This window comes from Halichoerus grypus, chromosome X (genome assembly GCF_964656455.1).
Source record: "Halichoerus grypus chromosome X, mHalGry1.hap1.1, whole genome shotgun sequence".
Classification (NCBI taxonomy): domain Eukaryota; kingdom Metazoa; phylum Chordata; class Mammalia; order Carnivora; family Phocidae; genus Halichoerus; species Halichoerus grypus.
Window position 1 is genome coordinate 91,015,111 of NC_135727.1, and position 14,932 is coordinate 91,030,042.

Sequence of the window (14,932 nt, forward strand, 5' to 3'; positions counted from 1 at the left end):
GTACAAAAAGATGGAAATCACACTATGCGATATTTTCAGACCACAACACTATGAAACTTGAAGTGAACCACAAGAAAAAATTTGGAAAGACTACAAATACATGGAGGTTAAAGAACATCCTACTAAAGAATAAATGGGTTTACCAGGAAATTAAAGAAGAAATTAAAAAATACATGGAAGCAAATGAAAATGAAAACATGAAAGTCCAAACCTTTGGGATGCAGCAAAGATGATCCTAACAGGGAAGTATATTGCAATACAGGCCTACCTCACAAAGAAAAAAATCTCAAATACACAACCTAACCTTACATCTAAACAAGCTAGAAAACTAACAGCAAATAAAGCCTAAAACCAGCAGAAGGGAAATAATAAAGATTAGAGCAGAAATAAATGATATTGAAACAAACCAAAAAACCAGTAGAAAAGATCAATGAAACTAGGAGCTGATTCTTTGAAAGAATTAATTGAGAAACCCGAGCCAGACTTATCAAAAAGAAAAGAGAAAGGACTCAAATAAAATCAAATGAAAGACCCCACGAAAAAGGAGAATTACAGCCCAATATCCCTGATGAACATGGTTGCAAAAATTCTCAACAAAATACTAGCAAATTGAATCCAACAGTACATTAAAAGAATCATTCACCATGATCAAGTGGGATTTATTCCTGGGCTGCAGGAATAAATTTATATTCATAAACCAATCGACATGATATACCACATTAATAAAAGAAAGGATAAGAACCACATGATCCTCTCAATAGATGCAGAAAAAGTATTTGACAAAATACAGCATCCATTCTTGATAAAAACCCTCAACAAAGTAGGTTTAGAGGAACATACCTCAACATCATAAAGGCCATATACAAAAAACCCACAGCTAATATCATCCTCAATGGGGAAAAACTGAGAGCTTTTCCTCTACAGTCAGGAACATGACAGGGATGTCCACTCTCATCACTGTTATTTAGCATGGTACTGGAAGTCCTAGCCTCAGCAGACAACAAAAAGAAAGAAAAGGCATCCAAATCGGCAAGGAAGAAGTCAAACTTTCACTATTTGCAGACAACAGGATACTCTATGTAGGAAACCTGAAAGATTCCACCAAAAAATTGCTAGAACTAATATGTGAATTCAGCAAAGTTACAGGATATAAACATCAGTGTACAGAAATCTGTTGCATTTCCATACATCAATAATGAAGCAGAAAGAGAAATCAAGGAATTGATCCCATTTACAGTTGCATCAAAAACAATAAGATACCTAAGAACAAACCTAACCAAAGAGGTAAAGGATCTGTACTCTGAAAACTGTAGAATACTTATGAAAGCAATTGAAGACAACACAAAGAAATGGAAAAACATTTCCATGCTCATGGATTGGAAGAACACTATTAAAATGTCTATACTACCCAGAGCAATCTACACATTTAATGCAATCTCTATCAAAATACCAATAGCATTTTTCACAGAACTAGAACAATCCTAAAATTTGTATGGAACCACAAAAGACATAAATAGCCAAAGCAATCCTGAAAAAGAAAAGCAAAGCCACAGGCATCATGATTCCAGGCTTCAAGCTCTATTACAAAGCTGTAGTCATCAAGACAGTATGGTTCTGGCACAAATATAGACACAGAGATCCATGGAACAGAACAGAGAACCCAGAAATGGACCCACAATTATATGCCAACTAATCTTCAAACAAAGCAGGGAAGAATAGCCAATGTAGAAAAGACAGTCTCTTCAACAAATGGTGCTGGGAAAACTGGACAGCTACATGCAGAAGAATGAAACTGGACCACTTTCTTGCACCATACACAAAAATAAATTCAAAATGGATGAAAGACCCAAATGTGAGACAGGAAACCATCAAAATCCTAGAGGAGAAGACAGGCAGCAACCTCTTCGACCTCGGCCGCAGCAACTTCTTACTAGACACGTCTCTGGAGGCAAGGGAAGCAAGGGCAAAAATGAACTACTGGGACTTTATCAAGAGAAAAAGCTTCTGCACAGCGAAGGAAACAGTCCACAGAACTAAAAGGCAACCTATGGTATGGGAAAAGATATCTGCAAATAACGAATCTGATAAAGGGTTAGTATTCAAAATCTATAAAGAACTTATCAAACTCAACACCCAAAAACAATCCAGTCAAGAAATGGGTAGTACACATGAATCAACATTTTTCCAAAGATGACATCCAGATGGCTAACAGACACATGAAAAGATGCTCAACATCACTCATCATCAGGGAAATACAAATCAAAACCACAGTGCAATACCACCTCACACCTGTCAGAATGGCTAAAATTAACAACACAGGAAACAACAGGTGTTGGCGAGGATGCAGAGAAAGGGGAACCCTCTTACACTTCTGGGGGAAATGCAAACTGGTGCAGCTACTCTGGAAAACAGTATGGAGGTTCCTCAAAGAGTTAAAAAATGGAGCTACCCTATGACCCAGCAATTGCACTACTAGGTATTTACCCAAAGGATAAAAAATACTGATTCAAAGGCATACATGCACATCGATGTTTATAGCAGCATCATCAACAGTAGCCAAACTATGGAAGGAGCCCAAATGACCATCGACTGGTAAGTGGATAAAGATATGGTATGTATATATACATACATACATATATGTATACATATATACATACAATGAAGTATTACTCAGCCATCAAAAAGAATGAAATCTTGCCATTTGCAACAACGTGAATGGAGCTAGAGGGTATTATGCTAAGAGAAATCAGAGAAAGACAAATGTCGTATGATTTCACTCATATGTGGAATTTAAGAAACAAAACAGATGAACATATGGGAAGGGGGAAGAAAGAGAGTGGGAAGCAAACCATAAGAGACTCTCAACTATAGAGAACAGAGGGTTGATGGGGGGATGTGGATGGAGGATGGGTTAAATGGATGATGGGCATTAAGGAGGGCACTTGTTGGGATGAGCACTGGGTGTTATATGTAAGTGATGAATCAGTAAATTCTACTCCCGAAGCCAATATTACACCATGTGTTAACTAACTAGAATTTCAATAAAAATTTGAGGAAAAAAAGAAGAAATGGGGAAAAGACTTGAATAGACATTTCACCAAGAAAGACTTATAAATGATTAATACACATATGAGAAGATGTTCATCATCAGGGAAATGCAAAATTTTTTTTAAAAGATTTTATTTATTTGACAGAGAGAGACACAGCAAGAGAGAGAACACAAGCAGGGGGAGTGGGAGAGGGAGAAGCAGGCTTCCCGCGGAACAGGGAGCCCGATGTGGGGCTCGATCCCAGGAGCCTGGAATCATGACCTGAGCCGAAGGCAGGCGCTTAACGACTGAGCCACCCAGGCGCCCCAGGGAAATGCAAATTAAAGTCACAACTGAGATACCATTTTATACCCTACAGTTAAAATGACCATACCAAACCTTGGCAAGGATATAGAGTGACTAGAACTCTCATAATCGACGTTGGGGAATGTAAAATGGTGCAGCCACTTTGGGAAACAATTTGTCAGTTTCTCAAAAAATCAAACATACACTTCCCATCCATCCAACCAATTGACTACTAGATATTTGCCCAAGAGAAATGAAACATGTGTTCACATAAATACCTTTATGTGGAAGTTCATAGCGGCATTATTCACTCATATGCAGAATTCAAAATTGGAAGCATTCCAAATGTCCACCTCCTGGTCAATGTATAATATGGTATATTCATATAATCAAACATTACTCATAAATAAAAAGGAAAGAACTACTTACACATTTAACAACAGGAATGCACCTCAAAAATACTTTGCTAAGTAAAAGAAGCCAGACTCAAAAAAGTGTGCGAGCGTGGTGTAGTAGGATTCAGTTCACATAAAATTCCTACAAATGTAAATCTGTAGAGACAGAAAGCAGATAGATCAGTGGGGGCGTTGGTTTAGGGATGGGGACGGACTGCAACCTGGCATGAGGGAAATTCTTGCTGTGAATGGAAGTGTTCTAACTGGTTTGTGGGATGACTGTGCAAATTTGCTCAGCATTATGGAACTGTCCACTTACAATATGAATTGTATGGGATGTAAATTATAACTTCAATAAAGCTTTAAACATTTTTTTAAAAAAAATTTCAAGGGGCGCCTGGGTGGCTTCTCCCTCTCCCTGCCACTCTGCCTACTTGTGCTCTCTTTCTCCGTCAAATAAATAAATAAAATCTTTAAAATAAAAAAATAAAAAAATAAAAATAAAAAAATTTCAAAACTGCCCTGGGGCCATGCAAGTGAATGTCCTCATTATAAAGAGATTCACACTTAAGTTTTTAAGAGTAAAGAGTCAGAATGTTGGGATGCCTGGGTGGCTCAGTCGGTTAAGCATCTGCCTTCAGCTCAGGTCATGATCCTAGGGTCCTGGAATCGAGCCCCACATTGGTCTCCTTGCTCAGTAGGGAGTCTGCTTCTCCTTGTGCCTGCCGCTCCCACTGTTTGTGCTCTCTGACAAATAAATAAAAATCTAAAAAAATAAAGAATGTCTGCAACTTACTATCAAATGGTTAAAAAACCAATAATCTGGAGATTGAGAGAGAAAAACAAAGGAAAGGGGGCAAAAAGTAAAAAATTGGTGAACGTGGATAAAGGTGATAATGGATTTTTCTGAGCTATTCTTGCAATTTTTCTGTAGGTTTGAAATACTCCTCTTAGAAAGTTAAAAAAATTGAAAATCACTGAAAATTTTACATGGGAGCTTTTTGTATGACACAATTTCTCCACCTATGAAATCAGGGAATTCAGGACATCAGTCTGTGCTCAATCTCCACCTCACCCTGTGTTATTTACTGGGACCCGAAGAGATAGAACAGGTAAGGGTAGATTTTAGAAAGCTGCTTTGATAAAAACATTCTATGAAAGCTCTTGCACGTTCCCAGATGGGGCTATCAAATCTGGGCAGCTTGGGTGAAAAACAGGAATCCTACCTGCCAGACCAGGGTTGGCAAACTGTGGTCTCTGAGCCAAGCCCAGCCTGCCACCTGTTTTTGTATGGTCTGTGAGCTAAGAAAGCTTTCCCATTTTAAAGTGATTGGGAAAAAAAAAAAAAGTCAAAAGATTTTGGGACACGTGAAAATGTTGTGAATTTCAAATTTTAGTGTCTGTAGCTAAAGTTTGAGTGGAACACAGCTATGCTGTGTTTGTTTGTTTCCAAATTGTCTAGGACTGCTTTCCCGCTACCACGGGGGAGTTGAGTAGTTGTGACAGAGACCACACATGGCCCAGAAAGCCTAAAGTAGTTACTACCTAGCCTTTTGTAGAAAAAGCTTGCAGACTCCTACGGTAGACTACGTGAAACATATAGTTTCTTTAGATCAGTGGCTCTCGGCTGGGGTCAGTTTTGTCCCCCAGGGGCCATTTGGTGACGCCTAAAGCCTTTTTTGGTTGTCACAACTGAGAGGGATGCTACTTCAACCACTGGGAGGCCAGGAATGCCGACAAACATCCTACAATGCACAGGTCAGCCCCACAACAAAGAGAAGAATGATCCAGACCCAAATGTCAGTAGTACTAACGTTAAAGACCCTGGTCCGGAGAGCAGAGACGATGACATGTTTAAGGCTGGATACCATGGCCTCGCCCTGAATAAACTACTTTACTCCTACCCTTGACTCCACCTCTATGTCCAGCCTCTCTACCTACCCTACCCTACACGTCACTATAGCTTGACTCCCTGCAAGTTATGTTCCCAGTAAGCCGTGCACTCGGCCCTCACAATTCTTCATCAGCCTCCTTAACCTCCCATCCTTGCTGCCATGCTCTGCAGTCCTCTGTGATCTCATCTAATTCCACACAGCATCACCCTTATATGTCTCGACTGGTCAGGCTATGTCAGTTCGGGCCCGCCCTCCCCTCCCCTGGCTACCTGGCTGGCTAGCTCTCCTGCTTCTCCATCATTCCCCAGGCCCAGGCCAGGAGGGTCTCCGTGGCAAGCCCATTCCCAGGGCTGGGAAGGTCGGAAGCTGCACCTCACACCATCTTGACGGACCCACTCCCAATTTTTGTCCTGGGGGACACTGCTTGGGGCAGAGCGGGAGTTAGGGGTAAGTATTCAGGGATCTGTCCACTTCCATTATTGCCTTCCACCCAAAACACTGGGGCTGAAAGTTCAATGGGGGATTGCATTGTTGAGAGAGTGAGCATGCCGCACAATGGCCTAGCTATTAGGTCCGGCTTTAGGGCTACAGTCACCCATATGAATCTATGAATCCTACCTCAGATGCTTGTGATATGGGGACACTTGAACACCTTATTCCTAGGCCTTTTTGTGATCCCATTTACTAATTTTTGAGCAGGCAAGGGTGATCACACGCACGATGTGGGATGGCTGTGAGGATTATAAATACCAAGGATTATCAGGTCACCAATAATATCACTGGGGCACCAATAATATTAGTCAGTTGAACGTCTAACTCTTGATCTCAGCTCGGGTCTTGATCTCATGGTCGTGAGTTCAAGCCCCACGTGGGGCTCCGCACTTTACTTAAAAATAAATACTAAGGATTATTATTACTGCAGTATGGTAATAAGCAGAGCATTCAGAACTAGGCTGTAAGCACCCTGAGGAGCTTGTGGGGGTTTCTAGGGAGAGAATGGGGCATTCTGATTGGGGGGATGGGGATAGGCATGTGGTAACAGAAATACTACTACTAATAGCAGCCAACGCTCACACAGCCTCTACTATGTTTCATGATAGGCCCCGTGCTAGGGGCTTTCTACCAAGAAGTCTGTTGAATCCTCCCAAAGGCCCATGAGGTAAATATCCCTACCTCGCATGTCTAATGTTTTAGTCATTGGAGCCATCTCCCAGCTTTCGGAACCCAAGAAGTAAAAGCTCTGAATGGAAAAAACCAACCTGAACTACCCAGGTGCACGGGGAAGCCAGCCTCACCCACGAAGACCAGGCGGCTCCAGCTGTCCAGCGTTAGGCTCCTGAGAAAGGGCCAGCTTCCTCCAGCTGGAGGGACACCCACAGCCCCGTCCTCAGACGGCACAGCTTGTAACCACACATTCCTGTCCACTCTGGTGATCAACACTGGGCAATGTGGAAAACCCAGGTGGGGACTGCTCATTGCTTTCCTAGGCACAGTGCTCTGGGTGGGGGGGAGTTACGTAGGGTTCCTACCCTAGAACAAGTCTGGTTACACCTTGGGGAGAAACAGAAATCAGAGAGGAAATGACACCTCCAGATAGGAGGCACGGAGAAGGACACAGCCTCACTTCTGTGACTTTCCTACCCGAGGTACAAGATCTGAATCTAATCAGAAGAAAACATCACACAGATCCAAAGAGAGGGCCATTCTAAAAGCAGGTAGAAGCTTCAAGAGGGTGGAGGTCACGCGAATCGGGTCTATTACTTTGCTTGGGCTGCCATAATGAGGTACCACAGTCTGAGTGGCTTCAGCAGAGATTTATGTCCCCACAGTGCCAGCGGCCAGAAGTCCAAGATGAAGAGGTCACCAGGTTTGGCTTCATTCTGAGGCCTCGCTCCTTGGCTTGCAGATGGCCGCCTTCCCCCTGTGTCTTCACATCTTCACATGGTCTTCCCTCTGTGTGCAACTGTGTCCTAACTTCCTCCTCTTAGGAGGACACCAGTCAGATTGGATTAGGGCCCACCCATGTGAACTTATTTAATCTTAACTACCTCTTTAAAGACATCATCTGCAAATACAGTCACATTCTGAGGTACTGGGGGTTAGGACTCCAACATATGAATTTGGCGGGGGGGGGGGGGGGGGAGGGGATGGGTGGAAACAATTCAGCCCATAACATCAAGGACAGATTTGAGAAACTGTTCCAAATGAAAGGAAACCAAAGAGACATGATAACCAATCTAATGTGTGGTCCTAAATTGGATCCTGGACCAGAACTGGTGAAAACAAATGCGATCTAGGGGGTGATGTAACACAGCTGTCTCGATGTTAAATTTCCTGATTTTTATAACTACTGCCTTGTGCTGGTGGTTGTTATGGACTGAATGTTTGTGTCCCTCCTCAAATTCATATGTTGAAGCCCTCACACTCCGTGTGGCTGTATTTGGAGAGGAGGTCTCTGAAGAAGTAATTAAGGTTAAATGAGGTCGTGAGGGAAGGGCCCTGGCTGGTAGGATTAGTGTCCTTATAAGACAAGACATTAGAGACCTTGCTCACGCATGCGCGCTCCCCCGCCCCCATGCACTGAGGGAAGGCCACGTGAGGACACAATAAGATGGTTATCTACACATCAGGGAAGAGAGCCCTCATCAGGAACTGAATCAGCTAGAACCTTAACCTTGCACTTCTAGCCTCCAGAACTGTGAGAAAATAAATTTCTGTTGCTTAAGCCACCCAGCCTGTGGTATTCGGTTATGGAGGCCTGAGCTAAGACAGTGGTTATGTAGGAGAACATACTTGGCCTTAGGAAAGGCACACTGAGACATTTAGAAGCACGGAGGCATCGTGTTTGCAACTTACTCTCAAATGGTTTGGGAAAAATATGTAATTTTATACATATATAAATATATAAATGTGTATAGAGAGAGAGGGAGGGAGGGGGAGAGGGAAGAAAGAATCTTAAGGCAAATGTGCCAAAATATTAACAGCTGTTGAATCTGGTTGAACGGCATATAGGAATTCCCTGTATTGTTTATGGAAATCATCTCTAAGTTTGAAATTATTTGTAAATAAAAGGAAAATTAACTGGTTAGTTCCTTTGGGGTATGGGATCCTTAGGAATTAGAGCGGTATTTTTGAGCAATATTTAGGGAATCTTTCCAATCCGGCTAGGCTCTCTTTATTGAAGACGATCCCCTTACTTGCACATGATATTGGTCCTTGTTCCTACACTTTGAGTGACCCTACCTTATTTCACGCTCTCTGCAGTCCTGTGTCTGTAAGACAGGCAGCTTAGCATCATTCTAAAGACGAAGCTGTTGCGGCTGAGTGGGTCGCCTGGGTCATCTTCATTAACCATCCCAGCCTGCTAGGAGGGCTACTGCCCCGAAATTCATCCGGGGCACTACGAAGCATTTCCCTGCTCCCTACAGGCCTATTGAGACATCTCTCTGTGTGAGACCGCGCACAGGTCCCGGACTACGCCCACCCAGAACATGACAATGACTCAGGACACTTCCTCTTACCACCTCCTCCCTCCGGCTCACCCAAACAAAAAGGCCATCACCCTGACCCTAGACCCCACCGATCCCACTTTGTCTCCTTTCCACAGGAAGGCAGAGCCCAACGTCTTCCACACCCTGGCAGCCTGGCAGAGCCAGCTGGGGAGATGGGACATGCTCAGGACTCCTCTGGAAGAGCCCAGCTCCCACCCCACCCCCCCCCGCAGCAGCCTTCCACCTGGCCTCCAGGTCACGGTCAAGCCTCTCTCTGCTGCTGAGCGTGGAGGAGCACCCTCTTCCGCTCCCTTCACTCAGAGGGCCTCTTGGGGTCCATTCCCTGAGGGGTCATCCAGCCCTGCCCCCCCCAGCCTGGGAAACCTCTGCCCACACCCTCTTGCTGCACGCCCCCCACCAGCCCTTCCTGTGTGCCCCACCACCGTTCCTGCCCGTCTGCAACCGTTTCTGCAGCCACTCTGCCCAGCACCGAAGAGACTTAAATTGGGGGCGGAGGCTCTTGTGGGCCCCTCTGACCTCTGGCTGGATGAACCACACTGGCACAGAGAATGGATGGCAGTCTCTGTTCGGCAAAAGCTGCAGTGACTCTTACTTGGTGTAACAGCCTCAGGCAGAAATTTCCATTTTCCAGCTGAGACCCAGATGCAGGAAATGCTGTCACTCTGGCCTGTCCCACATCAAGATGCCAGGGGTAGGTGAGGGAGAGCAGGCAATGAAAGACTCTGACCCGGTGAAAGGGAAAGCGGAGCTCGCTGTTCAGGACATGAGTCTGTTTAGAGCAGGAGACAAAATAGGTGAACAGATGAAAGGCTTCTACTTGTGTAGAAAAAAAATCTTGCCCTTGGGGCGCCTGGGTGGCTCAGTCGGTTAAGCCTTCGGCTCAGGTCGTGATCCCAGGGTTCTGGGATCGAACCCCGCATTGGGCTCCCTGCTCAGCAGGGAGTCTGCTTCTCTCTCTTTCTCTCTCTCCCTCTGCCCCTCCCTCCCGACCCCGCTCGTTCTCTCTCGCTCTCAAATAAAATCTTTTTAAAAAATCTTGCTCTTTTTCTTTTTGCTTTTTTGTATGAGTGGGGTAGACATTGTTGGGCCCCTTTATGGGCTCCTGCACTGCCCCCCCCCACTACGGCTAATGTTGGCTGTAAAGGGAATATTCGGTACTGATGGCGTGCCCCTGGTTTCTGCCTCTGTCAAGCCCGTATTACACGAGAAGCATTATTTGGGGTATAAACATTTAAAATAAAATAACTTCTCCATACATTCGACCCAAGTAACCATTGCCCTCTAGAACAAACAGAATACAATTTGAGATATAAATTTGTAAAGAGTATTCGGTTTCTTTTTTTTGCAGTCCATCTGTGACGGAATTTGTCTCCTCACACCCTAGGTCCTTCAGGGTTTCACTTAGGAAGAATTCCTTGGTGCGGAGGGGCAGCTGAACCAGGGGTCCTGACTCTCTCTTGAAACGTACCTTCCCCCACTGGGGTTCTCCCGTTTTGATAATCTCTGCCCCAACCAAAAAAAAAAATTTTTTTTTTTGGAATAAATGAGGGCAGAAGAATCTGGTTAACTTTGAACCTGCCCCCATTTCCATGCCACCGAATGGGCTGGAGATTAGCATATCTCACAGGTATGCACAACTCACAAGCAAACAGAACTCAGTGTGGCCACCCCAATGCCTGATAGCAAAAGACAAGACAACAAACGCAAAACCAAACAAGTGGGACATCACACTAAAATGCTTCCGCACAGCAAAAGAAACCATCAACAAAATGGAAAGGCAACCTACTGAAGGGGAGAAAATATGTGCAACTCATATGTTTGATAAGGGGTTAATATCCGAAATACATAAGAATTCATATTTGAAAGTTGCCAACAGAGTAGATCTTCAAAGTTTTCATCACAAGAATTTTTTGCAGCTGTGGATGGTAACGGACATTAACTAGACTTATCGTGATCATTTCGCAATGTAGGCAAAGGTCAAATCACTATGCGGTACACCTGCGACTGATGTAATGTGATGTCAATTAAACCTCAAGTAAGAAAAAAGGTCAATCCGTAGTAGAATGGATGAAGGTCCTGTGGTATATCTATAGAATGGAATACTCGAATGGAATGGAAATGAACTACAGGTAGATGCAACAATGTGGGTGAATCTCATAAAGATATCTCTCGGAGGGGGAGATGAACCATGAGAGACGATGGACTCTGAGAAACAAACTGAGGGTTCTAGAGGGGAGGGGGGTGGGAGAATGGGTTAGCCTGGTGATGGATATTAAAGAGGGCACGTACTGAATGGAGCACTGGGTGTTATACGCAAACAGTGAATCATGGAACACCACATCAAAAACTAATGATGTAAGGTATGGTGATTAACATAACAAGAAAAAATTTAATAATAAAAAAAGATATCTCATAAAGATAAAGCCAGATAAAAATGCTGGCTGGAAGGCTGACTTAAAAAGAGCACATACCACATGATACCATTTAAAGTTCAAACACAGACACAACTAAGCTAGCCTGAGAGAACTCAGGATAATGGTTACCTTTGAGGGGGTGTGGTCACTGGTGGTAGACAGGAGGCAAATTCTCGAATGCTGGGCCCCTTTATGGGCTCCTGAGAACAGGGCAGCCCCGGAGGCCAGGGAGCTGGCCTGACACAGCTGGGCCTTGGTGTTCACCTGTTGAACTGGAATAATCTCACAGAAGAAAAACAGACCAAATCACTCTATGACAGTGATGGATCAAGACAAAATCTCTCATCATGGCTGACTACAAACAAAGACATAAACCTTGTCCAAACCACAAAAAATGATCAAACACCCCCCTTTGTCCACTCATATCAGTAACCCGTGCTTCTCTACCAATTAGTTTTAGTCTCTCTTCATTCCCTCCACCATATAGGTTTCCAATACCCTTGCTTCCTGCCAGCACCCAATCTAGATCCACATTGGCTTCTCCAATCCTCCCCCCAAATCACCTACCAGAGGCCCGCATCCTCCAAGTCTTTTATAACACTCCCTTACTGAGACATCACACTGTGTGCATTCTCCCTCGCTGCACTGAGTAATAAATCCAACATGCTCAACCACACTTGGGTCCCTGGTGGTCTTTGGCTAGAGGGCTTTGACACAGGATAGGTTCTGTTTCTTGAAATGCATAATGGTTAGGTGGATTTTTTTTTTTTGCGAAATTCATCATGCTATGCAATTATTTATGCCCTTGTATAGATCTACTTGCAAGACCGACTGCACAACAGATGCTTATGGCAAGTTATCCACCGTATTAAAGCTTCCCAATTAAAAAAAAATAACGTAACGAATCCCACACCACTGAGTATTCATAGAACAAAACTTTGGGTTTTTTTTTTTTTTTTAAAGATTTTATTTATTTGACAGAGAGGCACAGTGAGAATGAGAGAGAGAGAGAGAGAGAAGAGGGAGAGAGAAAAAGAGAACACAAGCAAGGGGAGCCCGATGTGGGGCTTGATCCCAGGATCCTGGGATCATAACCTGAGCTGAAGGCAGACGCATAACGACTGAGCCACCCGGGTGCCCCAGAACAGAACTTTTTTGAACTCCTGTTATATAGCTGGGGTTTTCCTGGGTGTTTGGGGGCACAGAAATGCAGAATACACATTTCCTGTCCTCAAGGGGTTTATAGCCAGTGAGTAAGGGACAGGCGTGGCTAGGTAGGGAGAGACAGGGAGGGGGCTACTTAACCAGGCTCACAGAAATCCCAGATGTGGAGAAATGTTATAGACAAGATATTAACCAGAGAGAAAAGAGCATAACAAATCCACCTTGTTTGTCTTAAATGTTATAGACACGATAGTTACCAAGTTCCCTGGTCTGTTTTCTATAAAAGAGGGACCATAAAAGCCCTCAGTGGCAACCCATTCGGGACCCCTCTCACTCTAGAGAGCTTTTTTTCTTTCCTTTCTGTTCTCACCTTCACTTAATAAGCTTTCACTTCACTTCACCCTTTTGTCCGCGAGATTCATTCTTGGACTCCGTGAGACAAGAACCCCGCAACCCTGCAACACCTCGTGGAGGAAACCTCAACACTTACATGCTGTGAAGCTGTGGAAGAGCGGTTTTGAAAGGTGCATCGTGTCCCTCAGGCTGATTGGGAAAAGGCATTTCCAGGTGGTCACATCAGGAGGGACAGGGCACAGGTGCTGGATAAACGTGGTAGGTAACTGCAAACACCTGGGAATGAAGAGTCTGCAACGGAGGATTTAAGGTAATAATAGATGTTTAGTTTCCCTGTCTCAAAACCAAAACACCACTGAAAGGACTCTATAGACCCCCTCAAATTTGATTAAGATAAAATTAAGATGAAAATAAACAGAATCAGGAATGAGAAAGGAAACATAATTAAATCTAGAGGTTTTTAAAGTATGAGAACACAAGGTGAATTTTCCAATTAAATGTGGTGGACTGACCACAAGCATCTAAATTCGTTTTTTCCTAAGACACAAAATTAACTGTAAACAAATGCTCTTTTTAATGTATAAACTCACCATGTGGACAAAGGGAATAGATGTCATGAAAGCACAACAGATTTCCGGAAAGCAGCAGGGTGGGCGCAGACCCAGCTGAGACCAGTGAAAATCCAGCCCAGACGCCTAGCGGAATCCTTGAGGGGCATAGGACCTGACAGCCACCAGGTCCCTAGGAAGGCAGGGGTAGGAGGTGACTTTTTTTAAGAGGGGGACTGACTTCTGACTTGACCCCAGATCCCCACCCCAAGTGTGTTGACAAGAGTTGGGGCAAGTCCAAAATCAAGAAAAACAAAGTTAATGGAATAATTGATAGTGTTAGGGGGAGTGCTCAGTGCATCCATTTTCTGGGTCAGAAAATGAAATAACACAGGTAAATGTTGGAGGTCCATACAGTGCTCTATGGTGGGTCTGAGTTGGGCCTGGGAGGGGCCGATGTACTATGGCCTTACTGTATCATGGGAGTACCACCAGGTCTGGCTGACCTTATAATTCATGCAGCTCTTGTTCTTGTGCAGTCCCCACAGCCAGGCCACCCCCTTCACAGCCGCAGGAGGAATTGCCACAGTGCCAAGACAAGTTCATCCTTTGGGAGAGCACTCCACCATCCCAAGAGTGCAAGCAAGAGGCCGTGACATAGGAGGGGAAAGAGCTCAGCAGAGGCCCAGCACCTGGAAGACTGTGTCATGCATCGCCCTCCTTGGACTGATAAAATGGGGATAATAATAGTACTCACTTGGTACCTTTTTAGCAGATTAAAAAAAAACTGAAGAAAGTAAAGCACTTAGCACAGTGCTAGCATCTAAGGGCTGAATGTTAACTGTAGATATTATTTCTGTTAGCACCTGCCTACATGCCCTGAATCAGGATGCCCCTTTCTTGCCTTAGAAAACCTACCGTTCCGTTTTAGTACGCTCACAGCCTAGCTTGGAACGCTCTGCACCAGTCACGAGGTAGCTACAGCTACCATCTTCTGATGCACGGATAGGAAAAGAAAACAACAAATAGCCAAGTTTACACAAACCACAAACTTCAGCGACTCGGTCTGTCCACAGCTCGAACTCAAAGGCTAGGTAAAGCCGCAACCACCGCGCAAGTAGGCGCAGCTCCCGCCCCGAAAGACACGCCCACAAGGAAGCCCCCCCACCCGTTTGGTGGGTTGCGAGAAACCGTAGTGCGCAGGGCGTGTGGGGCCTGTGGGGAGCCTATGAAGGCCCCACCCCCGTGAGAATGCCCCTGGACTTCCCGCCCCTTACGTGACGCCCCGCCCTCCACGTAGAATTCTCTGAACGAA

The 14,932-nt window shown here is 44.5% G+C and overlaps 1 protein-coding gene and 1 long non-coding RNA gene across 5 annotated transcripts in view; one reads left to right on the forward strand and one right to left on the reverse strand.

Annotated features, from left to right (window-relative positions):
* Positions 1–14,932, forward strand: part of ZNF182 (zinc finger protein 182) — a 238,910-nt gene that overhangs the window by 62,726 nt on the left and 161,252 nt on the right. The gene's annotated exons all lie outside the window — the stretch shown is intronic.
* Positions 1–14,932, reverse strand: part of LOC118548094 (uncharacterized) — a 51,786-nt gene that overhangs the window by 35,683 nt on the left and 1,171 nt on the right. Inside the window, exons 1-5 of one of the 4 annotated variants that reach the window (XR_013444840.1) lie at positions 14,663–14,854; positions 13,660–13,810; positions 13,206–13,360; positions 11,681–11,833; positions 9,730–9,906 (exon numbers count right to left, since the gene is read on the reverse strand). This is a non-coding gene — a long non-coding RNA (uncharacterized LOC118548094). Of the gene's footprint in view, positions 1–9,729; positions 9,907–11,680; positions 11,834–13,205; positions 13,361–13,659; positions 13,811–14,535; positions 14,855–14,932 lie in introns of those variants that run through there. The other 3 variants (XR_013444839.1, XR_013444841.1, XR_013444842.1) reach the window with 3 other exon arrangements.